The 27,715-nt window shown below is 42.4% G+C and overlaps 1 protein-coding gene across 1 annotated transcript in view; it reads right to left on the bottom strand.

The window, feature by feature from the left end:
- The window catches only part of Sema5a (semaphorin 5A), a 433,461-nt gene that overhangs the window by 317,942 nt on the left and 87,804 nt on the right, over positions 1-27,715 (bottom strand). The window contains exon 2 of the mRNA XM_028767632.1: positions 16,079-16,177. The gene's annotated coding sequence lies outside the window, so the exon portion shown is untranslated. The remainder of the gene's footprint in view (positions 1-16,078; positions 16,178-27,715) is intronic.

Raw genomic sequence — 27,715 nt, 5'->3', positions numbered from 1 at the left:
CAGGATATCCGCATTGGTGCTTTGGTTTGCTCTTGTGAACGATGCAGCAGTAAATAGCTATGTAGTTACCTCTTGGATAAGCTGACTGACTTTCCCTGGACTGCATACAATGGATGGAGACTGATGAACCAGGTCATGGTCTCTTTCACCTTGAGAAATCTTCACACCGTTCTCCACTCTAAAATTTACCTCCCCATAAACAATATATAAAGTGAGTGCTCATTATCCATCTGTATATTTCTCTAGTGACAAGTGTCTACTCTATCACCTGTTCATGTGTAATCAGATTGTTCCTTCTGTTATAGGTGAGGTTATTTTACATCCTAGTACTAGTACATCCTGGATGTGGTTTCCTTGTCACACTCAGTTGCTTTGTTCAGTTGGCTGTGTAAAAGCTTCATAAGTTTATTCATCTCATTTGCTGGTTTGCGTATGTGGTGGGTCGAATAGCTATGGTGTCCAAAGAGTTATGTGTTTGAATGCTTGGCCCACAGGGAGTGTCACTAATAAGAGGTATGGCCCTGTTGGAGGAAATGTGTCACTGTGTAGGCAGCTACACCCAGTAACACAGTCCTCTCCTGCTGTCTGCAGATCAAGATATAGACCTCTCAGCTCCTCCAGTACAATGTCTGCCTGGAAGCTGCTATACTTTCCTCCATGATAATAATGGACTGAACCTCTGAAACTGTAAACCAGGATATATATATATATATATATATATATATATATATATATATATATATTATATCCATAACTCAAAGTGTTTATATTTCCTTCTGATGATTCCATTACTTTAGATTTTGCATAGAGATCTTTGAACCATTCTGAGTTGGTAGACCTGGGAAGAGATAGGGGAAACTGGTTTTATTTCTGTGCTTTTGGATATCCACTTTTCCCAGTAACACTAAAGGACAAGACTATTGATCACTGACTACACCATACAAATGAGGCATATCCTAGCGCCAGAGCACTTCCCATGGATTCTGAAAGTTCACAGGTCATTACTTCTCATCACCCCGCCCTACACCCTACTTTACAGTAAAGTACATCTGCCTCAGGGACTCAGTGGCCAGCACCAAGTCTCATTTTCACTAACAATGAGAAATGTGGGTCATTAGCTTTACAGTGTTAGAATGTATTGTTTCCTCTGTGATAGAAAATCAAAGTTTTATACGACTGATAAAACCCAGGTATCGTGACTTCACACGACAGATCTTCTTACAAAGGTGCTGACAATGTAAGCAGGGTTAACTAAAAACCCAAAACTCTTGGCCTCCTGCCTGCACTGCCACGTGCAGCATTTTATTAACAGCACTGGACAAAACCCCCATCCCATCATAACAAAGCCCATATGGAGATACAGAGGAGGCTTATATGCTGTTATGCTGCTGCCAGAAAGGAGTTCCCTGACCACACAGCACTCATCAGGCCTCTCCAAGATACAGGATCCCTAGCAGGGGAGGAGAGACACAGAAAACTAAAAAGCAGTACGCAGGGGCTTCAAAGATGGCCCCTTGGTCAAGAGCATTAGCTGTTCTTGCAGAGGACCATGGTTTAATCCCCAGCAGCAACTTGGCAGCTCACAACTTTCTGTAACTTCAGTTGAAGAACAGATGCCCTTTCCTGGCCTCTGTCGTCACCAGGGAACATGTGGCACACTGTCTCAGGGTTTCTATTGCTATGCTCAAACACCATGACCAAAAGCAAGTTAGAGAAGAAAGAGATTTTTGACTTATACTTCCACATCATAGTTCATCACTGAAGGAAGTCTGGACAGGAACTCAAACAGCATAGGAACCTGGAGGCAGGAGCTGATGCAGAGACCATGGAAAAGTATTACTACTGGTTTTTCTTCCATGACTTGGTCAGAGAATCCAGGTCCAACTCCCACCCACATTCGGCTGGGCCCTTTTCTATTCATCACTAATTAAGAAAATGCCCTACAGAATTGCCCACAACTTTATCTTATGGAGGCGATTTCTTAATTGAGACCCCCCCTCTTCTCCAGTGATTCTAGCTTGTGTTAAGAGAAAGGTAGCCTGCACATGCATATGCATATATATATATATATATATATGTATATATATATATGTAAAACAAATATACACATAATTTTTAAATTTAAAATAATGCAAAAGAACAACATGCAGCAAACACAGATGTGTTACAAAAGTGCAATTTGATAACAGGTTAACTGGAAGAGAACATTGAGGTAGAGCATACCTGGACCAGTGCCTTCCTAGATACAGTGAGAGCTAATGAGTGAGAGGGGAGATTGATGCTCAAGGAACTCTCATTAGATACTCACTGTAAGAGCTCGTTCTGTCTCCCATAGCCAGAATGGAATCTAATGGTAAAACATTAGAGGTTGCCACTACTAAGACTTTTAGTGGCACCTCTCAAGAACAAAATTACCTCTGGAACTTTCTGTCACATTTTTTATCATTTCTGGAGAATCAAACTTCAAATAAAATGTCACCAGGAGCCCCTCTACAGGTGTCAGAACCCTAATCATGTTTTCTAATTCTGACCAAGGCACACTGCTCTTCTACAGTGACTCCTGTCTGTGAGGTCAACAAGGCAGGGACCACAAATATGTACTTCAAGCTCCAATAATTTCACAACAGCCCAGACTCACTTGGACTAAGTACTTACTCCATCTGAATAAGAAATGAACCCCTTCAAAACACAAGTTATCGTGGCCCAGAAAGGATTTTTGTCTTTCTTTCCTAAATCTGTACCTTTCCAGGGCTTTTCTGTCTCTGGATATGGTCTACTATTGACCTGTTTAAATCCAAAGTTGGTATGAGGAGAGGGACCCTGCCAGTGTTTGTGGTGGGCAGAGAAGTGAACTGCAGAGAGGTGAGGATGGAAACTCAGTGTAGATCGACTGCATGAACCCGGATCAAGACCTCAGGGAGTCTGATGCCAAGCAGTTCATTGTCAGCATACTTAGAGCACAGTACAATTTGGGGAAATTTTCCTGGTATAACACAATCCCCAGTGTACAATAAACTGTTAAGTACGTGGAAACTCAACTCAGGAGGCATACCATTTCCTCCATGAAGATGGGGTCCAGAGATAGGGTACCTTTACTAGCTTGAGGGTCTAGGGAAGTATCTCCTGGTCTTGGTCAAAAACATAACATATAGGTCATTTAGATTATTAGCCACCTCCAGTCCTGGTTGTAGGAGCTTCAAATGAGCTGGCCCAATAGGTAGCACAGTTCACCATGCTTTCAATTCTCAGCTTTCTTAATGGAAGAACAGCTTTTCTTTTCTTCTCTTTTCTCTCCTTTTCTTTTCTTTTCTTGTTTCGTTTTGTTTTCTACCACTTTCCCATTGAAAAAACAAGCTTGCACGCTTAACATTCCTGGTTTCTCTGGAGATTTGTGGGCACAAAGACCTCTGTGCTGTGTTCCCAACTACATCCCATGCTTTATTTTTCCAGCTGTACTCAGGTAGAGTAACACAGATGCAATTTCTAAAAATATCAAGATCCACGTTCTTCCTCCTCCACTGAGACATTCACCCGTCCACCACCCGTGCCATAGAGAATGATCTATGGCAGACAGGCCCCTCCGAGGTCTTCATGCCTCATTCCTTCTACTTTGTGGCTCACTGTCCTTGTGGTAACCATGCCAGTTTAAACAACAAATAGAAAATGCCAACCAATGCTGCCCAACCACCTTCTCCAAACACTTCTCAAAGCCACAGGAAACACATAAGTTTCATGTCCTGGCTGACAACAGCCCCCATGCTCTAATTGCTTATTGGTCTTATTTAGGTCATTGCCTCCTTGTTCTCTACAAGGTGATTAGAGATTGCCTCTTATCCATGCTCTACCAGATGAATCCAGGTATGACACATCTCCTGTGTATTGTAATTGCCGTAATGCCCTAATGCATCCTAAGAGTTAGGAGTCTATCAGCGTCAGTCTCTACTACATTCCCAGTGGCTACAGCAGACTCCTCTGAGTGTGCTCACAAGACATCTGCTTAGGAAGGAGAGAGAATGAGGTTTCCCACTATGAGTTTGCCTATAATTTTCAAGAAAGTGGTGAGTGGTTTATATCAGTAACAGAAACTTGATTTCTAACCAGACATTAATTGAGATGCCTGCAAGTCCTTGGTGACCCCCATGTCCAGGAAGAGATGGGTCAGAAGCACCATTTGTTTATACAGATGTCTGTGCATGTGGGATTTCTATGTGAAATCAACCACCAATCATATGTCTTCTACAAGATAATTATACAGTAAGTGCAAGGTCCTATCCTCAATATATTTGCAAGCTCTAAGAAATAAAACTGAAGTTCTATCCGTATAAATCCACAGCTGGCTTCTTTACCAAAAACATTTAAAATAGGTGGGCTTAATAGTCTGTGGTGGGTTTTTTCTCTCTTGAGAATATTATGAAACTTTTGGAAGTGAAAGCAGTGAAATACATGCTAGACTAAGAAATTCAATATCATGCACTAGGCTCAGTCACCTTGGAGATCTTGACATAACCTTGGTACATTTCTTAACATCTCCACAGTGTTCCCCTGCCATCTCTGAACTGAGGATACCATTAGTGAGATATGCATATGATTGTCGTGAGGACAAAACAGTACACGTTGACCAGTCTGTCAGTGCTTAGAGTGCTGGGGACACTCAAATGACTACAGCCATTCCTATGAATAACCTATCAGAATTACACCATTGGAGAGTATAAGCTTATTAAATTCCTTAAGTTTGGATTTCTGTTACTATCAAGAACCATTAATTTATTTATCCATGTATTTACATATAAATACATGCATATGTACATATAAATACATGCATGTGTGTGGACACACATGGTGCTCCAGGAACTGGTTCCCTCCTTCCACCAGGTGCTGAGGAAAGGACTCATACCACTGAGCTTGTCAGCAAGCGTCCTTACCCACTAAGCCATCTCACTGTGCAGTCATGGCTACATTCCAAGAAATCCAATATTTCCTTCTGATCCCAAGTGGATGACTTCAGAAAGATGCAGTGACACCTTGTATCTATACTTGAGACTTTCTATACATGGGAGCCATGTATGGGCTTCAAAAAAGAAAATGTGGCCCCCAGATCAAAGATATCTTCACAAGATATGTGCACTTCATTAGTTTTAAATATGTCTGACCATTTGGGATTTGCTCCAGAGAACAATTTACCGTGAATAATCTACTGCACAAAACAAACTCATGCAAAACTCCTCATGCGAATGAACACTGATGTTTACATATGACTGTAGCTAACTCAGCTGTCAAAGTTCATGTTTATTGTCCGTACTATTAAGATATTCCAGAAGGCACTTCTAAGACATTATTCACATTTCTATGTCTGAATTATAGCATAATAAGAAGAATACAACATAATAGGTAAAATATAAAGTTAGTGGATAAAAGAAATTGATTCAAAAACTACAGTGGCAGAGGGATATTTTATTGTATCAGACTGGTTTAAGAAGGAAGAAATTCTAAAAGAAATACAGAAAAGTAATGGATACTTGGGATTTGAAAAAAATCAAGAATAAGAATTGAAGAGATAGCAGGCATGGTATCACATGACTACAATCCCTGCCCTGAGGAAGCTGAGGCAGGAAGTTTGAAGCAAGTTCAAAGCTAGTCTTGACAACATGATGAGTTCCAGGCCAACATGGACTAGGTACCAAGCCCTGCCTTCCCCTGCTCCTATCTACCCAAAATAGATGTGTCCTGAATCTGTGCTAGTATCGTGGCAGCATCTCAGATGAGCACTAACAAAGCAAGTGTGTACCTTTCTGTCTCGCTGATGCTCCTTTGTATCTAATGGATATTGTAAGCTATATTGCCAGACAGATCCATTTGTATATCACTGCTATGGACTCAATTGGTACCATGGCCCAGTAATATGGCTGATAAGAAAGGGGTGGCTATACAAACTACATATATATATATATATATATATATATATATATATATATATATGTGCAAATGTTTACTGTTCACAAAGTCAATGAATACCACTTATTTAATAGGTACTGTACAGTGCTGCTTGTTCTACAGAAGTTTATTAAATAATGTGCCTGGAGTTCATAGCTGAACTATTTAGGTGAGTTTTACTACCCAGGTTTAGCCATTGATTTATGCATGCATCCCAGTGGATCTGCTATCTCTATACATTAAGTATTTACACATGTATATACACACATATGTAAATGTATCTATCACCATTAACCTATCTATTAATACCTACCTATCCATCCAGTTGACCTCAGACACTGCTTGGTTCTAACAGCATGTCCTCACCCTTCTCATCGATATTGTTCTCTGGACATGTACATCCAGATAACTGTGTTACAGAAAAAACAACTTCAGAGTTCTGAGCTTGCCTCACCCCGTGACCTGGCAGCTATGCCATGCTGGGCTATTTTTGTGTTTAGCAACATAGACTCCTTGAAGATGACACTGATAAAGCTCTGCTGTGACACTGATAGTAGCCCAAGCACTTGATTTATGAAATGTTAAACTCCAGGAAGGAACTGCCACCTGACCCTCCAGTACAGGGGAGGACCACACTCGGCTATGTATATCCTACACCTCGCCTCCATTTCATTCTCCTTCAGAATGAATTACCAGCCTATGCACAGACCTCGAGGATGAATATCCCAGTGCCAGGGAAACTGAAGCAGAAAGATGATAATTTTAAGGACAGCCTGGGATAGAGAAAGAATCCTACTCAAGAGCAAAATAACACTCATTAAAACAAGTAAGACAAAGATTTTGGAAGGATATAGCCTAGAAGGGTGGTCACTCACATTGGAAAACCTCAAAGGCCAATCAGAAAGACACTAGATCTCAGCAATAAGTAGACAAGCCTGAGATGCAAACCTAATTAATTTATTATTGTAAAATCACATAATTAACATATCACATGAATGGGAGAAACTCTAAGAGAGTCTAAGGGATCACATTTTAACACACTTCAAATCATTAGATAAACTAAACGTCATAAAATTTCAAGTGAGTAACTTTATTAAATAACACATGTGACATAGCCCAGCACCCGCTGCGTGCCACAGTAGCCAGTACTGAGGGGATGAACACAACAACCAAGCCCGGAACCAAGTAGTTTGAAAAGAATGAGACTGATGTAGACATAGCCTGACAAGAGCCGCAACTTTATATAAAACTGTACAAGCAAAATGATGGGGATGGGGTGTTACTGACTTCATCTGGATTTTGGTACAAAAAGAGGAAAAAGCCCAGGGAGGATGAAGAATTGAGTTCGAAAGATTGGTGAACAAGCAAATATCCACCTGCTAGATAACAGTTGGGAAAGCACAGCAAATGTGCAAATTGGTTGAGATTCAGGAAGAGCCCTGTCCTTCCTCTTTCACACAAGCTAGCAGATGTCCAACTGTGCACGACCAAATTAGAAACAAGTCTTTATCCATTCAGCTTGGTAAACCTCCCAAATGCACCCGTCAGCCATTTATCAATGAATCAATCTATACTTTAAATTATTACTGTCAGACAGTTATGCTTTGACAAGGTCATTCTCATCCGAAAAGGATGGAGCAATGTGTCACAAAATATGCAAACACCCTTCCATAGTGGAGCTAACACTGGGGAAGACCAGAACGTAGACTAACTTATAAAACAATATATTGAATAAATCAGAGACTTCTAAATACTTTGGGGGAAATGTAAGTCAGCAAGGGAAAATAGTGAGATTGTTCTAGAGTTAGTAACTTACTCAGGAGTAACCCCAAGGAATTGTGATTAAGAAAAAACCTGGAAGAGGAGATGTCACTCAGCAGTTTGATACTCACATAGAGTACCACAGCTAACAGAAGGGAGTCTGTAAAGAGCTAGTGGCCACATCACACTAGAGAAAGGAGGTAAGATGGAACCAGCAATAGGAAGAAGGGTGAGGGATAGAGAAGGGGCGGGGCTTTGCAGCGATGAAGGCGTTTTCACCCAAATGAAATGGAGCCACTAGAGAACCCTGAGCCACACACTGCAGAGACAAGTAGGAGACAAAGAGGCGGTAGAGAGACTGACCAGAGGCTGGAAAAGCAGCAACAGAGTAGGTCATAAGGAATCTACTCACATCACTAAGATCCTCAGAGGAGCGAAGAGGAAGGTAGCAACGAAAGTGCTGAAAAGTAGTGGATTTTCGATCTGGGGATTAATGATGAGATTACTGATAGCTTGGTTATCCTACAGGAGGCAAAGAGCAGAACTGAGAATTATTTCAATCCCAGATCCTTTGAGACTAGAAAAACGGACTGGCCTTTAGTACAATGGAGAAGATAGAACAAGGGAAGCAGGAAAGGAACTCAAGTTTAGCATGCTACTCAAAACCATGATTTGATACCCAATCTGTGAGAACAGATAGGCAATTAAACAGACATTCTAGAGTGTGGGATTGCAGGTCCTGGCAGGCATAGACACTCGACACTGGAGTTTTTAAATGTTAGGAAGTCAATAGACTCAATGAGACGCCGCCGCTGAAGCAATGAGAACCATGGAGCCAGTCACTGAAGCACGCAGGACTCCCATGGCTGCATGGCAGAGAGGTGAGCCTGAGACACAGTGAACTGAGATGGGGGGGGAGGACGAGGCAGTTAGCGGTTGTCTGGGGAGTGGAGGAGTGGGACTGTCGCTGGTAAGTTTCTCTTGCTCCAGTAAGTGATCTCTCACTCACGATGGGGCACGACACCCTAATAATCTCAGTGGGCCACATAGAAAAATAAGTCATGAAAGTCAGAGGGAGGTTTGCTGGTAAGGATTCTAGCGAGAGACAGAGAAAGATGAGAAATAGAAGATAGAAGTGACTGAAGTCCACGCCGTTCAGGTATAAAACTGGCAAACAATCAATGAGGTTTTTAAACAGATGGGAAATCTGCGTTGGGGAGAGAGGAGGGGCCAAGGGCACAAACACTGCCGACGACTCAGCGCGAAGCCAACTGAACTTCAACAGCCAAATTTACCAGCATCCTAGTTTGGGCCTCTCGACAAGGACATGCTTGCAGAAGGGTAAAGGGTTTCTCCCCGGAAGCTGGGGCGAAGACAAACCCTGAAAACACATAGAGCAAATGCTTTTAAGGATCTTTTCCTTCAGAAAACATGGGAAAAATGGGTCATCGCTACACCGGAAATTAGAGTTCACAGCTCGGTGCTTAAGGTCTTATTAAAAAGATAATGGGGGATGGGTAATAAAAGCTGTTAACCCCCAAAGAAAGAAAGGATCTGAAAAATGATAGGGGCAAAGGAACAAATACCTCTCACTCATGCTTGCTTGGGTCATGGTCCCGACCAGAATAAACCAGAGTAGCCACCAAGTGTGCTGCTGGGATTGCTCAACTTTGTGGGTATATGCCTGACTTTTCACTATGCCTGCAGCATGGAAACTTCTGGCATGAAAAAGAGAAACAACGGTCCTTACAAGGAATGTGGCCTCTGGGCTAGGAACAGAGCAGTCACCCAAATTATGTGTATTGAAAAAAAAAGTCTAAAATCTTTTCAGACTGCAAATGCCTTAGATCTGCCTCTCTTGCCCCATTCCTTAGCAATGAAATATAAGAGCCAGATATTCCTGGACACTGTTTTATGAAACCACAGCAGTGTTTATGTCCCAGAATCGCCTGACCATCTTTCCGACTGTTGCTTTTCCTGCTCTGGCTTCCTCAGCATGATCTTTGTCCAGGCTTTAAGCAAAAGCAAATGAGGTGAAATGCCAACCCTTTGTGCCCTGACTGACAGAGACACAAACACAGAGAAGCCACATGAAAGTTCTGGATAAGTGTGAGTTGTTTAAGACTGCACCCCTGAAGCAAAGAGGCTTCAACAGTTCTCTGATGTGGAGACAGTGCAGGAAATTCCCAAGGGCCATAAAACCCAAACACCCAAACACAGGCGCTTTTCTCCTTGGAGATATTCTGTCAAAGGAGCCTACACATAATTCAAATAAGAAGGCGGTGCCCTCTCAGGCACTTGAAAATCTTTACATCCCAGAAATTAACCCCATACACATCTGCCACACTGATGTGTGTGTGAGAATAAACAGCACATACACACCTCACCCTGCTTTGCCTTGAGCATCATGGACAGAAAATGGAGAGTGGGCTTCACCACACATCTGTGATGATTCACAAATGTGTGGTGCAGCCATAAAGCTGGCGACCCCCAGGCTGAGAGCATGCTTGGCAGGCATTCACATAAACAAAAGAGGAAGAAGATTACAACCCCAAACAGAAGAGAGCAGAATAGGAGGCCAGGCTCACGGGTGCTGGGATGGGAATTCTAGTGCATTCTAACGTGGATAATGAGAACAGACAACTCTCCCACTAGTGAACGTTGGTAGCACAGAGTGAAATGCATGTGATTAACCAACAGGTCTGTGCAGGCCTCTCTGGATCACATCACAGAGATTTTCCACTAGATGGACAGACGAAAGGACAGGCATAATAAGGAGTGACGTTATTTGGAATGGCAGGCTAAATCTTTACCCCTAAAATATGATCATTCAGCATGTGTAAGCAAGCAAAGCGCCCCATCCCAACAATGCCCATGCCAATACCATGAAATAAAACCCTGACTGGAGCAAGAGCATCAAAAGAAAGACTCCCTGCAGGACAGCAAATTGAGTATTAATTTTCTTTGTCCAGTGTTCTCTGTAGTATAAGTAAGTCATCATCTATTTCACAGCTGGTAAACCTGTATACTTTCAATTATATTCAAGAAACAGCAACAGAGATAAGAATGCTGAGCTGTGGTCCCTTAGAGATTCAGTCTCCGGGGAGCCCAAGGATATGTGTCCAAACCATCACCTCAAGTCCACCATTGATTGACAGTGTAGATGAGTAACTGAACCAGTGTGGACGTCAGCGTCACATCTGAGTTTCACAACTTGGTCGTAGAGCTTTATACATGCCACATAAACACTGGGGGAAAGGGCTACACAAGGCAGAAGCAAGAAACAAAATGGCTACAATGGCTTAATCCTGACTGAAATATGTATAGGTATAGGTATAGGTATATATTTGCATATATATGCATTCATAAAATGCTACAGTGAAACATGTCATGTACCATTAAAGCTTGCTGACAAAATCCAAAACTGATGGCCAACACCATGTACCTTTATAAGTATTTACATCGTGCTTAGATTTACAATTTCTCAATGATAGGTAAGGATTGCAGAACACCCCAAAGTGCAGAAGTTACTCTTTTTTCTGAACAAAGAGGACTTACAAAATACTTAAGGAATTTCAGCAGCCTGACTGGTAATGTGGGTCTCCACCGTAAAATAAAGGAAAGTAAAACTCAAGCCTTTCCTACCTGCATAGGGTTTTGGGTGCCCTCATATTCTTTGATACTAAAATTGGAGATTGATCTATTGATAAGGAAGAAAAGGACTGAAGAGATGAATGAGCAGTTAAGCGCTAAGAGCTCATGGGGAGGGCTCAAAGTCAGTTCCTAGCACCCATGCTGGGCAGCTCACAACTACCTGTAACTCCATCTCCAGGGGATCCAACATCTCTGGCCTCTGCAGGCCTCTACACTCACTCAAGCATACACAGGTACACACAAACCCACACAAATGTGCATAATTTAAAATAATAGAATAAAGTCTTCCCTTAAAAATAGGATGAGGGAGAGAAGAGTAGGTGAACAGCTTGAAAAGCATCATCTATCTAAAGTCACTGCCTCTTGAATCGAAACACGAAGATCTTTCCTTACATACAAAACAGTAAAACTAAATCTCAAGTTTCTAAGCAGTGACTAAAGAAACTATAAAGAAAAAAATTAACACAATTAAAGCAAACTTTATATTTAAAACGATAAAGCTAATAAGCGAAAAATGTAGGAAAAGCCATTTGTGTGCGATTTTTAAAAGTTAAACCATCAGAAAGCATGAAGCAACGACAATGAGTTAATCTCCTTAAATTGTTAGAAAAACTTCAAACAAAGCATTGGGTCTTACTAACTACACATACCCATGAGCATATCGTCACACGTGCTTGTTTCCGGCCTCCATCCTAGCCCCGCAGCTAATTACCACTTAAATAACATCCACAAAATGAGAAACAATAAAAAAAAAATAGAGAGAGAAAAGAGAATGAGTGTCATCATTCGAAACAATTATTAAGGGATGCTACCCAGCGGGAGTGATGTTTTTATCAAAACAAACTCTCCAGCACATTGTTCGTGAAGGGTAATTATCTGTTAACACTTTTAAAAGCCGGCTGACAGTCTAACAAGACCCTTATTTTGAAATACTAAATCAGCTACAGTTATTCTTCCTAATGAATCAACCCTCAATTAGACGAAGGTTCTATGTTGATGGTTAGGGCTCCTGCAACACTGCTAATGCACCAAATATCTATGCTTCACAAATAATGACAATGTTGCCTGCCAAAGCTGGAACAAGACAAGCCAGGGGTGGGAAGTCTGGACCAACCCCTCTGTCCATGATCACTTCAGTTCAAGCACATCCAACCAAAAATTGAGTCTTTCCATGGTAGGATAGTATTTAAACATTAAAATTAGGTTTATTAACAATTTGCCATACTATGAAGCATGCATAGTATAACAAGTGAAAAGTCTCGATCAAACCTGTATGTCTATGCTGCTTTAATTCCACAAATCATTCATAAAAGACATACTAATGGAAATCACATTAAATACTAGCAGTAGTTAACTTCATGAAGGCATTACTGGAATATGTTCTTTTTTAAGCATGTATTCCAACAATCACCATTCACTACATCCAAATAATTTATTCATTTTCATTGAAATTATCTGTGAAATACAAATCCCTTTGGTGTTGACAAGATGGCTCAGTGGATAGCTACTTCCTTCCATGCCTCAAAATCTATTCTCAATTCCCGGGACTCACATGGTAGAGAGAGAGGAAGATGTCTCCTGGAAGTTGTCCTCCAAACTCCATGTAGGCAATATGTCTCCACACACACACACACACACACACACACACACTCTCATTCAAGATAAGTAAATAGATAAGTAAATATATAAGTATTATAAAAATATTTTTAAGAATGCAAACTCCTCAACTGTAGAGATATCATATTGAAAGTACAGCATATAGTCTAGCAGACTTCACTAGATACATAAACTGTGTACAGAGATTACATGGATATAGACACACTTTAAGATAAATACAATAGCAAATTGCAATTTATTTTTCTCAGTTAATATGATGTCATAGACAGAACTTTTATTTCTATAGGCAGAATCTCAATGGTAGCCACTGTTACTAAAGGTAAGAGCACATTTCCACACGGGTGGGGTAAGAATCCAGGAGTGAGGAGCTCCGTGGCAAAGGCATGTACACAAAAGCTATGTTCTATCAGGGTCCAAGAATGAGGGAACTTGATCTAATTCCTCAAAGAAGCAGAGTAACTGGGCTTCCAGTAATATACTACAGTCGAATATACAGTAAGGTACCCTTTTAAAAGAGAAAATAGTGCTCTAAAATTGTTCCTTTAGGTTTTCAGATTGTCATATAATTGCATTCCTTTGCTCCCCTTTACTCCCCGAAAGTCATCCTACAATACCCACCTTCTTCCTTTCAAATTCATGGCCTCGATTTTCATCTGTAGTCATTACATACAAATATGTGTGTATTCCAAATACATAAATATAACCTCCTCAGTTTGTATCCCCTTACTTGTATGTAAGTGTAAATAGTCAATAAAAGACCAAACGAATAAAAACAAAAACAAAAACAAAAAATAAAAACAAAACCACCTCTTTGGATGCAAGTGTAGAGTGTTGCAAGGTTATTTCTTGTTTTAAAATATATGAGTCCTGCAGACACAGGCTTTTGCTCTTAGTAAAATAAGTACAGTTAATAGCTCAACATTTTCTCCAACATAGTTATTTGACAGCCAAAAATAACTGCACACTGCTCCTACATGTATGTGTGGCGGTATGAGGAGAGCCTGGAACTGAAAAGGCACAAACACTGGTAATTAGGACATGCTACTGAGCTTGCTTTGTAAATGAGCCACACATGCCAGGTGTGCAACAGGACACGCCAAGTGTTCCTCAGGTCTTACTTTAAATAGCTATAGTTCCGACACCAAAATTTAGCCTAACACATTTGGGGTAAGTAGACTTTATCAAGGGATGGAGCCCCCGATGCCTTTATTCCCTGGTTTTTGCAGGCACAGTGGAGACTTCATTAAAATTTGAGATAGGATTCTATGCACCCACGCTAAATCTTGTTAGGAGACTTAATGACTACTGATATATTCTCGTCCTCTCTGTGATGAGATCTTTAAGCACTCCAGAGAACACATATATCAAAGCTCAGCAAAAGAGAGCCGTGGGGACCACAGTAAGCCTCCTCCCTACCTTTGTAAATAACTGGAACATGGTCAGACTCATCATTTAGATATTGCCTGTGGCTACTGTCACATTGCAGTGGCAGAGTTAAGGTGACATAGCAGAGAATCTAAGGCCCGTAGACTCTAACGTGCTTTCCCCTACCTCTTCAAAAGAGAACTTTGTCAATTTCTGATTGACAAATCAATTGCTTGAAAAAAAAAATCACTTCCTTAATACTTGTTGTATCCTTTTCATTAAAAGCCCTGGAACTTTTGGAATGGAAAAAAATAATAATAATAGTGCATGTCTGTTATCATTCCAGAATGGCATGCCCAATGCTGTAAGTTGGTATCTGTCTGCCCCTGACTGGGAAGGTAAATTACTGACTCTTTCTATGACTCAGTTCACTCATCTTTAAGGATCATGAAAGCACCTGCTTTAAAGAATGGAAGCAAGAATTAGATGTCTTTTCCAGCACAGGGCCTGGTAACCCTGTGCAACCTACGTGAGCTAATAATATCCTCCTATAATGTACGGGCCATGCACATCCAAATCACAGCTACCCGACTCCTTAATATCCCTGGGGCTCTTTCTATCTCTCTGGATCTGTGGTTCTCCATGGAGGAGGGACTGAGATGTCCTGGTGCTGGAGTTAGTTGTACTTAGATAACTGGTGAACCTGAATTTATGTGGGCTACAGAAAGACACACAATGTAGCACTGACGCTTGTCCTGTGAAATGTAGAAACTGGACAGAATATTCAGTGTCAGCCCAGCTCCTCCACACACCTGGAACTGAACTCTTAAAATCCATTTAGTAGAGATCAGGATGCAAAACAAGAGGGAACTGGCAACATTGTCAAACAACTGTGACAGTCAAACGTACACAGAATGTATATATGGCTGTCACTGGCTTTTTTTTTTAAGTTGGAAAGTACAACAAAGCTGCCTGCAGTGAGACTTAGTTATGTTGAGAAGTAATTTAATAAAGTGGAATGTCCCCAGTGAGCAGTTTATGAAGGATAGATCCTTGTCTCTCCCTGTCCCTGTCCCTGTCCTTGACTCTCCCCCACCCCCTCCCTCACCTTCTCCCTCTCCCTCTCCCTCCCCTCCCCTCTCCTCTCCACAGCAACCTGTATTCCCTTCCCTCCCTTTTCCAGTCCTTCTAAAGGTGGCCACAGGTCTGACATGAGAGGTTAACTCCAGAGTCTGAGACACCTAAGGTGAGTTCCCACAGATGTAGGAGGTAGGGCTGGACTTTAGATGACTCCACAGCAGGACTGCTGATGGGAGGCTGGGCTCTGGAAGGTGAGACACTGGTCTCTATGCTACTAGCTAAATCACATCCCTGAGGACAGTGTGGGCATTTGTGGCTTCTCTCAGAAGGTACAAGACACCTTAGGAAGTCCCACCATAGGAAAGTGCAAGGACAGATGGACACACCACAAACTAAGCAAGCCAGGACACAGTACAGACACAAGACTGAAACCTGCTAGGAAGTCACACTGTGACTAGAAGCCACCGTGAGTCACCATTTCTCTTCCTGTCCCAGAGATTCGCCAGTGATTTCACAGTATGCTCAAACCCAAATAGCAATACCTTTAAAAAAGAAGTTCTTTTTTCTGAAAGCTATCATTTACTGCCATTTTTAACAGAAGAGACGTCTAGTCTAAATGTGTAGCACTCTCTCTGGGTCTCAGCACTTCCCACTCAGGCGTCTCACTTACCGAGGAGAGAGAGGGCAGAGACGAGTGGCCTCTCCGTCATGAATCACACCGAACTACACAGCCACATGGGCACCCAAGCCCCGTTGTCACACGCCAGCCCTTCAACAAAGAGAAAGAGATCCAGTTAGAACATATTGAAAATCACTGCAGTCTTTGCTTATAAATGCTAGGAAGTTCCATCAATGCCCTGTACAGCCAGTACAGGCATCCTTAGAGGGACACAGGATAGCATGGTGATCACGATTATGAGAAACCTAGCATTATAAGACACGGCTGGGTTTATTTCTTAAAAAAGGATAAACTTAAAAACTAATGCTGATGGTTTCCTTCCAAGATTTAATTTAGTTTGAATTATTTGCCTGGGGTGGGAGAAAGGTGTATGTTCAAGTCAGTGTGGGTGCCTACACAGGCGAGAGGCTGTAGATTCCCTGGGGCTGGAGTTATCAGCACTTGTGAGCTTCCTGATATGTGAGCCGAGAACCAAATGCAGGCCCTCAGCAAGAGCAGTACACTCCCTTAACTGCTGAGCTGTTTCTCCAGGCTGAGAAAATAAAAATTTTAGTGCCGTTCAACATGTGAAAAAAATCTCATGAAACATCCATAGGAGCCATTATTTCAGATTCACTGGGATTACCTTTAAAAGTTTGAAAATAAAATGGTGCCCATTTCAATGACTCCTCCACTGCTTAGCTTATGCCAAAGTACCCAGAATAAGGGGTCGTACAGAGGTCTTAGAAATATGTATAGCATAAACTACACCAGAATCTGAGATTGCACTGTCACGTGTCCCGGTCTTTCCTGCACAATTATATGATTTAATAAGAAAAGTTGTCCAGTAGCACAAAATAAATTTACTTTGCTAAAAGCCAGAAAACTTAGAGTATCACCTCATAAATGTATTCTATTAAAGCAGGAAAGCCAGGTTGTAACATCAAACATTTACACCAGAGCTTGAGGTAGGTGACTCCCCACTTGTTATCTGTGCAACAATGTGTCTGCCATCAGTGAAGGACACTTGTGTCCACCAATGCTGAAGACCAGCTCATGTCCTTCCTTTCCCCTTATTTATCGTGACTCTTTCCCCTCTTCTCCCATTGGTTTCTGGCTATTGTACATGTGAAGCACAGGGATGTCCTCATTCCTCACCCACACAATAGAGAGCAGCTGTGGATGGTGATGAGAAAATGAGAAGACCTTCCAGAACATTCCAGCAACTCTTCCACTCAATGAGCCCCATGTGGCATATGTCAGTGATGATCAAAAGCCAACTAGCTTAAAGCCAACCTCCGTTAAAATAACCCAAAGTTTAATACAACTGCTGGAAGTTGTAGATCACAGAAATACAGCCAGCTGAAATGCCTTTAGGGGTGTCCTGGATTTTGGGGACACGGGGACGGTGATTCCATAAGGCTTCCGGCTTCTAGGAAAGCCCAACGGAGAAACGGAGGATTTGAGAGAAGTGAATGAGAGCAGCATGTGGACGTGCTGCCAAGCGAGCCAGGTGCAGCTCTGCCCTGCAACTCTAAGGTCTCGGTAGGGTCTTCATGGCCTGTGACATCATCCTTTGGAAGGGATAAGGTACAGACGCAACTCTTTGAGGCCAAAAGAAGGGTCAAGGAGCTTTCCCAAAGGAAAAGATGAATGCTCAGCCCAGGAAAATAATGTAAAACACTCAAATTCTTCCTTTCTTTTCTTTTTTTTCTCTCATCACCAATATCTATGATGGGTGTGGCAACAAAATGTTTATTAGGAGGTTATATTAAAGGGCACATGTGAATATACAAGCTTATTCTCTTGAACCCTACCAAATGTTTTATAACAATCACGACTACAATTGTCTCACGTTTGATTATTCACATCATAGTCCAGGTGTGAGTAATAGAATTGGACAGATCCGCTGGTGCCCACTATGGCTCTGGTTGTCTACTAGTGCCAACACATAAGAATTAAATTAAAATGGACAATGAGCCTTTTGTCCGGAGGTCAGAGATAAGTTGATATAGAACTTCACTGGACATGTGAACAATGTCCATAGAACACAGTATTTTCTTAACTGACAAAGAAGATGAAGCCAAAGAGAACACTTTTAGATTTGAAGACTGGGGTAGAAACAAAGATATTGCAGGAGAGCATCTCTGCTCAGTTCAAACAGGGACAGCCACAGCCAGGATAGCCAGACAGCCCCAGAACAATTCATCTTACTGTACTCCCTGCCTCTTTCTCTATCACTCAACTGTGATGGACAGACCTCCTGTGATTGAAGAAAGCACAGCTCCCTTCAGAACCCTGATGTATGAATACAAAGTCCATGTCCATGTTTGTCCCAACAGTGAGATGGATAGCCACTAGCCATATGCCAGATAGCTAAGCTAGCAACATGGACCTTCTTCTGAGGCTCCACAATTATCAAACCAGGCCTTGAACCACTTGGGGAACAGTTTGAAAGCACACGACATAGGAGGGTTCATGGGCTCAGGTGTAGCTCCTGTGATAGCATACCATACTCTTAGCAGGAGCCAAGGTACAGGAACATTCCTGCAGATGGAGAAGCCTAGCTTGCTCACAGGTTTTGGTTATAGTGAAGACATAAACCAGCAGATATATCAGTAACAAATCATTCAAACGTATTCAGAAAACCAAAGGGAGTCAAAAGGAAAAAGGTTACGCTAACCCAGAAGCATGCCCACCTGATTTAATAACATCAGGTTCCCCATTTGTCTTATGGCTCCACTGACATCACTCTTTTCTCTCTCTACTTGATAGTGACCTTGATACACTCGACCTCTGAAGTTTACAGAACTACTATGGGGAAAATATCTGTCTCTAGGAATGTAAGTGCAGAATCATCACTAGAACTCTTGTTGATACACAAATAGTTTTTCTCAGAAGTTTCATCCCATAACTACCTCCATGGGTTCTTGAAATGTCTCCATGTGGAAATGACAGAGTGAGATGTGAACATCCATTTCAGCTTGCTAAGTGCCCATCAGTGCCTGGCTTTGAACATGCACATGCTTTATTCTCTCTGGTCACTCTACTCGGCAGGAGGTAGTGTGTATTTATTCATTCTTGTGGAGACTTGCTAAGCAGAAGACTTGATAAATCTCCAAAATAAATCCACATTTTAGGCACTGTTCAACCTGGTATTTCCCAAATACTGAAGTTACACTGGAAATTAAATAAATATAGTGATACTGAGATTTTACCAGATAAAGGTCTGGTAAAACCATAAATGGTCAGTGGCGATGTCTTGGCATCAGTATGTAGATCCCATACACCAACTACATACATGACATCCTGATGTCAGAATACAGGAAGGAGCCAAGCCTGAACACACATCAGGCAGGAGCTGTGCTCTCAGAAAACCACACAAGTCACCATGTGATGCCTCTGTTACATAAGTCAGTAAATATCATGAAACTGTGAGGGGAAACAGGAGAGACATTATCTGCAGATAAAATAGGTAAGAAAAGCAGCCCAGGGGAAAATGCCAGGTGACATGTGCTCTGACGGATGAGTGAGAAGAGAGTAGAGTATGAGAAGAGGTGATGAGGTATGTCCAACTGACAAATTACAAATGGAGCAAATAGCAAACCCATCAGCAGTGCCTGAGCATCAGCAGCAGTAAGTGAAGAACCACATTGGTCAACACACACTGAGTTGGAGCGTGAGTTCCTGGTACCATCATTTGTGCTTGGTGTATTGCTGGAACCCCTGCACAGGGCCACCACAGAAAGGACTCCATAAGAATACACAAGAAGTAGACACAGTTAAAAGAAAACAATTCCTCTAAGGGGGAAATTGGGACCGTGGGGAACTAGGGACCACAAGCAGAAAGATGGCCTTTTAATCGCTTACCATGTGAAATAAGAAAATCTAAAAATAGAACCTCCTATAAGAGGCTAAGGAGGAAGGAGAGCTGACCTCCTCCCAGACGTTGAGGCAGGGGAGTGTCCACCGTCACGTCAAGCCTACCACTGCACACGGCCGATGGGATAAAGACAGAAAGGAGCCACACTCCACTCTAATAGATGGCAAAGAAGATGACGAAAGACTACAGGGAACTCAACTGCAGAAAGAGATGAGACGTGATACAAGAAAAGAAGAGGCGCTGGGGTTCAGTGGAATACTAGGATAAGAGGGGTGCAAAACCTTAGCCATGGCAGTCCTGCTGAGGACAGGGCAGGGAGGCATGAGGCAGGCCAGACACTAAACCAGACCTTCATGATTAGAAGATATGAAGAAATTGTTAACTCTGCAAAGTGCAATGATAAGTCTAGCCCAAATCAGCTCCTGAGAGGTCTCCTTTAATGGTCTGCCTGATATCGGTCCCTTTGAATTTCCTGATGACGTAATCCATCGAAGATAATCTATGCTAACAATGGACCCTGTGGTGTGGGCTTTGTGCAAACTTATGTGTCTGACTTCAGTATGGGAGGTAGACTAGGGTCAACCACACCCACCTGATCTGTTCCCAATAAAAAGCAGGGTTTGCTTCCTTTGACGATTTTGTACTAGAACTAAACACTGTCTGCTTGACCCCACTGTGGGTACAGAAGGTAAGCCCATCTCCCAGCTCCCATCCTACTACACATTTTCCACTGCTGGTCTTTCCCTGTTTCCTTTGACTAAAATCAACCACAGCCAAGTATCTAAACCTTTTCTGGGTTCTGTGAGTCTTTCTAGAAAAACAATGCAGTGACCCTCGAGTTAGATTGGGAACTTCCATCTAGAATGCTGGAAAACAAAGGTTCAAATTTGAAGATCTTAAATGTTTAAAAAAAGGCTGGATATTCATGGCTACATGGAATGTAAAATACACAGGAGAAATCTCTGAGACCATTCAAGTCTGGAATGAGAAGGTTTGAAAAAAGAGGCACCTATTAAAGAGACTGGCCACAGGTTTCACTGCAGACACGGTTAAGGGTTCCCTCATGGCCGGCTGTGAGGTTTGAAGCCAGAAAAGCACCATGTAAAGCTCACAAATCAGAACTAGCATTTCAGTTATTGTATGCATTCACAAACAAAATATATTTCCCATTCCTAGATAAACTTTAACTACATACAATAAATTTTTAAACATTTTTAAAATAGGAGTATCAACTGTGGTCCATTTATTTTGTAAAACATGAGCTATATGGTGGGGGGGCTCAGGATACATTATATCAGAAGTGAATGCCCTTGAATTTCACAGTAAGATGAACAATGAGGATCTGAATCTTCTGTCCAGGAATTGAAATGTGAGATGAATGAAGGACAAGAGTCTCCCAGTGTGTGAGCACCAGGCCACTGGCTTGGTGACCAGGAGACCCAGAGGGTGGTTGATGAGCAGAGTCCTAGTGAGATGCTGAGAAGCAAGGGAAGAATGGCTTTGGGAAAGCAGTGCCAAGCAGGGAAGGGTGTCCCGGAATTCATCACGAAGTCACTATGGCATATGTCTAAGTGAGAAACGGTTCCGAGCACATGCGTACAGCTCACAGGGGATAGAATGAGAGATGGAACGAATGGGAAGGCATAGGAACACCACTGTGCTCTCTTCCCTCTCTCTGACCTCACCGTGTGAGGTCTTCTCTAAAGAAGGGCATATCCTGGGTTAGAGAAATGGCTCAGCCGTTAAAGGCTAGGCTCACAACCAAAAATATAAGAAACGCATATACTACCACCCCCCTCAAGAGAGGGAGATCAGTCACTGGCCCTTAAGGAAAGAGGGTACTATCATTACAACGGTCACTCATCCAGGAGAAGGAAGGAAGGTATGAAAAGTGAACAGAGTAAAAGCCATCAAGAGAAAAATGTCAGAGTGTTGTGTGGATGGTGGAGAAGGAAGAGAGGTAAGTCGGGGGAACACAGGTACAGAAGAAGACCCAGCATGGTGTAACCCTTTCCTCCAAAATACTGAATACTTTCCAATAGTAAATGCATTCCCATTGCTTACTTTCTAAAATAAATTCCACCGTGCACATCTGAAGTTTAGAAAACGCTGCCGCTGGCTGAAGGAGAGTGGAGTGCTGGCTACAGTGGAGCGAGCTGCCTTAATCTCAGTTACCTGGTTTTGAGTGACAGGAGCAGCTAGAATTGACATGATTCTCAACTACTGTACAGTTTTCACTAAAGTCCTCACGGTGCATATTAGATCCCATTAGATCAGACTCCAGCAGCAGGGATGGGAGGGGGCGAGGAGGCACGGGAAGGCAAGGGGACTAGGGGATGAGGGGATGAGGGGAGAGGACCACCTCTCAGGACTTCTTTGGCTTTTGCTTCCATTGGCAGAACCTGGTCTCCCAGCTCTCCAGGCCACCCTCAACCAGCATTCTCAAATACCCAGTATTCAAAGGGAGCATTGGTCCACACAAAGCAGACTGTAAGAGGCCACCAGTCCTATATAACAAATACAAAATGTAATATATATGCATTTGAAATAAAGAATGGTAATAAGAAAACATTGCATCTAAAACAGCAAACCCATGTTTGGCCTCTGCCCAGCAGCTCATAGGGGCCAGCCACATTTTTCTGCGTCCACTTTGAGATAAGATAAGACCAAGAACTTGACTCAAAACACCACAGGGGAGGCCACTGTCCTCCAGGAATTTTTCATCCAGAAGTCAGCCTCACCAAATTACAACATTCTCCGGAGTAGCCAGCTAACTGTGTTCTCAAGAAATAACACTATACATTAATCAAAACCATTTAATAAAGAATCTTGGCAAATCATCTCACATGGCTTTGATAGGGTTGGATGCTGAAATCTTCAGATGTTACTACCAGATCTTTAGATATCTTAGGACAAGCTCAGGGAACCTAGAGACCAGCCCCCAAAGTAACTGAGGCCTCATGGACAGCCACTTTCCATATGACATGTGACCCCAGGCTAAGGTCATGGAATAATTCAAAAATTGGGTCTGAGACTCTCAGAGAACAATTTTAATTTGCTGGACAGAACAGTGGGCACTGCTAAAAGTTCCATCTAGACAGTGAGGGGCACAGCAGACAAATGTGTCTCCCCCTTAAGAGTCTTCACTCCCAGGTCCAGCCTGAGATGCCTCCCTTCATCTCAGAAAAGTCAAGGCAGCACACAGCAGCTTATAAACAATAAACACAGGGCAAGAATCCACAGAAAAGGGAAGACAGAAACAATTTCCTTTCTGAGAGCACTGGCCGATCCTGAAAACATTTGGGAAGAAAGAAATGCAATTGTTTTCCACTTAGTCTTCCCGAAGATTACCCTTCAGCGAGCACTTGGAGCTGGTAGTAATTGCTGACCCTGGAACCAATGCATTACCTCAATGGCTGGAATAAAGCTAGAGAAAAACACACGCTATCGAATGCCTCCCAGTGGGGCAGTGCAGTGAGCCATGTTCTCGGCTGCAAAGAGCCATGGGAATAGACTGGAAAAGAGAGGGCCACAAACCACTACTGAAGCCAGCGTGTTCCCAAAGATCAAGAAACTGTTCAAAATAAGAAAATTTTCAAAATTGACTTTCCGAAGACACTAGGTTTCATAAGAGTGAATCCGTCCTTATTTAGGTTCCCATGAGCCACATTTTCAAAGAGCGAGCTGGCTTTTCATGCAGGCAGTTTTGAAGTGTTTGTACAAGTGGTTCATTTGCATGGACAATTGGACTTTTAGTTTTTATTTTGACAGCTAAATGGATTCATCCTTTTAGGCTAGCACGTCAACACTGGGAAAGAAAGGGAGGCGGAGGTCCATTCACACTGTGGCCTCTTGAGTGTAGAGAGTCAGAACAAGTCACTCATCCACCAAGGCTCAACCTGTGAGGAGCAGCTTGAAACAACAAGCAATTTTAACATCAAGATCCAGCTCTACAGGGCTGAGGTTAGAGGTCACTGGCCCAGCATTCACCATATGCACAAAGCCAAGGTCTGTACCCTCTACACAAACACACACACACCCTGAAAAACAAAACAGAACAATGCTGAGCAGAAAGGAAAGAGTTCAGGCTGACCCCAATAGCAATTCTCTATAAAAGCATAATTTGCAAAGTCAGGCATAAGGCAGACAGGCATCTGCTGCTGGGGGCTGGGGGGAGCTAGAGGGAAGTGGAGGCTTATTTAGACTTGGGAAGTTGGCTAGCTGTGAGATTTCCAGTGAATTTTGAATGAAATGACAAGTGTTAAGTCATTCAGTAAAACATTTTGCTACAAAAATAACAAGTAGGAGGTTTGTAACAAGTTTCTTGCTACAAACTCAGCATAGAGAACTAAAAGGATGCTTCGCTTCAACTCAGTGTGCAGAAAGACAGTCCAACCGCACAAAGACTAACCCACCGGCTGTGTGTGCAGTCAGTTCTGATTCGTCAGGACCTTTGTTTGTCTCATAGGTGTGAGCCAAATGATCCTGCTTTATGTAGATAAGGCAATCTGAGCTCCCAAGTTATTGTGCCTGGAAGACTCTATGATACAATGTTTCTGCATATCCAGGTGTATAACAGAAGTCTTTTCAGAATATTCATCTCTCCAAAGACATGAAAATAAAAACTTCATTTTACTTTAGCACTGTCGCATGTAGTCAAATTGCCCAGGAATAAGAGCTATTCCACCCAAACATTTGTTCATGTTTTATTGAGACTGTAACCCTACCTGGGTGGGTGTCTTGCCACAAAGATGTGATCCTGTGCATTTGTCATTTCTCAGTATAAGTTAGTGACAAAAATAAGAAGCAGGCTACTTTGCAATAGACCAGCTGGATCCTTATCTTGTCATATTTTGAGTTTATACTTGTGGGGGAACAAAAAATAAACACGTTTTTAAATTGGCTCTCAGTCGTGCCATCCCTTTGGCACCAACTATACTAAAGCTTCCTTCCAAACAGAGTCACCAGGCAGCTTCACTAGTGCTCAAAAGCACCCGTGTCACCTGCCTTTGATTACTCATGATGCCATCTGCCCAGGCAAAAGACCCGTCATGGAGGTTCTGAGCAGACCGGATGGATACACTACCTTGCAAGCAAAAGGTGCCAGTCTACATCCAAAAGCTCTGACGAAGGGACACTCCTAGTTTCAGCCCAGGTGTGATCATTGTAAGATACTGCACAGAGGACACTCAGAACTAGAACTATCACATGGCCCAGAATTCTCCTTCCTGGCTGCATATCCAAAGGGAAAGAAATCAGTACGGGGAAGGGACTTCCAAACCCTAGCATTGAATGAAGCAGTCTTCATAAACACAAGAAATACAATTAGCCCAAGCTTCCATTGGCTAATGAATGTGAAACACATGTCCTACAACACTTACTATCCGGCCTCTAAAAAGGATGAAATCCTACCACTTGTGTCAACAATGACAGAAATAAAGAGCATTACGTGAACTAAATAAATTAGCCACAAAAAAAAGATCATGAATTATTCCAAGTGTAAATTTAAAAGAAGGTTAATCACACAGAAGTGTGGAGTAGAATGGTAGTTTCCAAACCCTAAAAGGGAGGAGACCGAAAAGTTGGTTCATGGGGGAAGGGCAGCAACATACACGTGGGAGGATTAAGTTCTGGCAGTGTGGGGGACCATAACTAGCAGTCATTGACAAAACAGTTCAAATCTGCTGGAAGAAAAAAGGAAAATAGATATTTCAGTAAGCTAATGACCCCAATTTGATCGTCACCCACTGACTGCACAGTGAATAGGCCATGCTGCCTCCCATAAATGCTAACACTTATCAGACACCAATAACAAAGAGAACGATCTGAGTGTGGTTTAACAGTAACCTCTCATCTTCATCCTTTTACCCACTGTTGCTTTCCAGGTTAAAATAGAAATATAATGATAAAAAGTAGAAGGTGACTCACAATTCATCCTAGGAAATTTCTTACTTTAGCAATTACAGAAGCCACAGTTAATCTGGAGCAGCAGAGTCAACCTATGTCTGCCTCAGTAAGTGAAATGGAAGCAAGGCAGTCCAGCTGGCAGCACAGACGGCCATAAAAGTACAGAAGGACCTCAGTGGTTTTCACTGAAAGGGCCCATGCACACTCCTGACACCTGCCCCATACTTCATGGGACTGAACTATTGTTCCCCAGCTGAGCAATAGAATAAAGAGGAAGTGTCCCCATCCTGAAATGACCACCTTCATGAGAGTGGGCAGCAGGAGCTAACTGTTGGTATTAGATTACTATTTTTTTTTCCTTCTTCCATCGAAGGTTGAAGCTCTCCACGGTATCCATGAAGCTCATGCACTGACTGCATTCCAGAACGCACCTTTCCTGCCCTTTCAGTTAATATCACACTAAAGTGACATCATCATGGACGTAGCTCACCCTTCTTCCTACCTCCCTCAAAGCCGCATGCCCCTGAGATCTTGGCGGAAGGCAGTTTTCTCTCCTCAGCAACTGATGCCTCTAGCAGCTTCTATCTTCATCTCACTCCTGGATCCACTGACCTGCAGTGAACAGGGGATCTATTCCTAGTTGCCTTTGGATCCTGACACCACGTTAAGTTAACAGGAGTGTTCAGTGAAGACAGCATGATGACAAATGCTTCTTCACCTCCCAGGGTAGATGAAGATAGTCACAGCACAGCTTGTCCTAAAGTATGCCTCTAAAGGGATCCTTCCGGTGTGATGCCATTTTATCTAGCCCAATCTCTAAGTTTCCGATGTTAGTCAAAATCACACAGAAATGCTGAGACATTCGGTAGAATCTAAAGATTGCCCCTTCTTCATGCAGGTCTTCTAGAACACACTGTTCAGGCAGGTAGGTGTCCAGCAAACATTTCTAGACACGGGTTGTGCATCAATTGCTTTGTTACAGATGATGAGAGGCAAGTCACAACTCCAACCTTAGAGGCTCCTGTCTAAGCTTCGTCCCTTGGCTGGAAGGACATTTTTCCTATTGCTCCCCCCAAGTGTTTCTAGTCTCTAAAGATGCTTTGCAGTGTTATTTATTAGAAGCCATTTGCTTTTGTTACAGCTGGGCTGTGTCCTGTCTACTCAAGAATTTCAACTCTCTGGAGACATTCTAGTGCAAAGAAACTGACTTCTTCCCTCTGTTCATCCTCAAGTCTGATATATACACGCATGGCCCCTTCCCCTCCTTCATATCCTCCATAGTCTGAGAGTCTCAGTGACTAGAGGCCTCCTCAGGGCTGTCACGTGATGATGTAAAAAGGGAGAAGGAGAGCAGCTATATGGCTCAATCATTTAGTGGGAAAATATGCTTCTACTACAATATAAACATTGGCTGTGAAAGGCTATCTTGCCTGACTTTCAGAATTCCCTCATCAAAGCCGTATGTACAGAGACCAGTGTAACTGATAAATGAAAATTGTTTCAGCTAATGATACTCAGTGTCACAGGAGGAAATCCATAGTGGTCGTGAATGACAACAGAGTATCTAGGTTTGTCATCTTTCTTATTTATATCTATAACCCTGAGCATTGAATGTATGCCTTGTGCTTATTAAGCAAGCACCTCACCACTTAGCTTGACCTCCTGCTCCGAACTTCCAACTTTGCTTCTGGAGTTCCAGTTCTCTGAAATCATGGGCTTCAGGCTCCTTGTACACCAATGTTCTGAAACCATCCAACCCTTGCTATCTGGATATCCTTCCAATGCTATCCATCAACCTCCAGGCTTTTTTCCTAGCTAGCCACACATAAAAGACTCATTTTTACTGCCTCTGGTCCTTT

Source organism: Grammomys surdaster, unplaced genomic scaffold (assembly GCF_004785775.1).
Source record: "Grammomys surdaster isolate TR1022 unplaced genomic scaffold, NIH_TR_1.0 174, whole genome shotgun sequence".
Classification (NCBI taxonomy): domain Eukaryota; kingdom Metazoa; phylum Chordata; class Mammalia; order Rodentia; family Muridae; genus Grammomys; species Grammomys surdaster.
The sequence above is the reverse complement of the archived record's forward strand: the minus strand, read 5'-3'. Positions and strand labels throughout refer to the sequence as shown.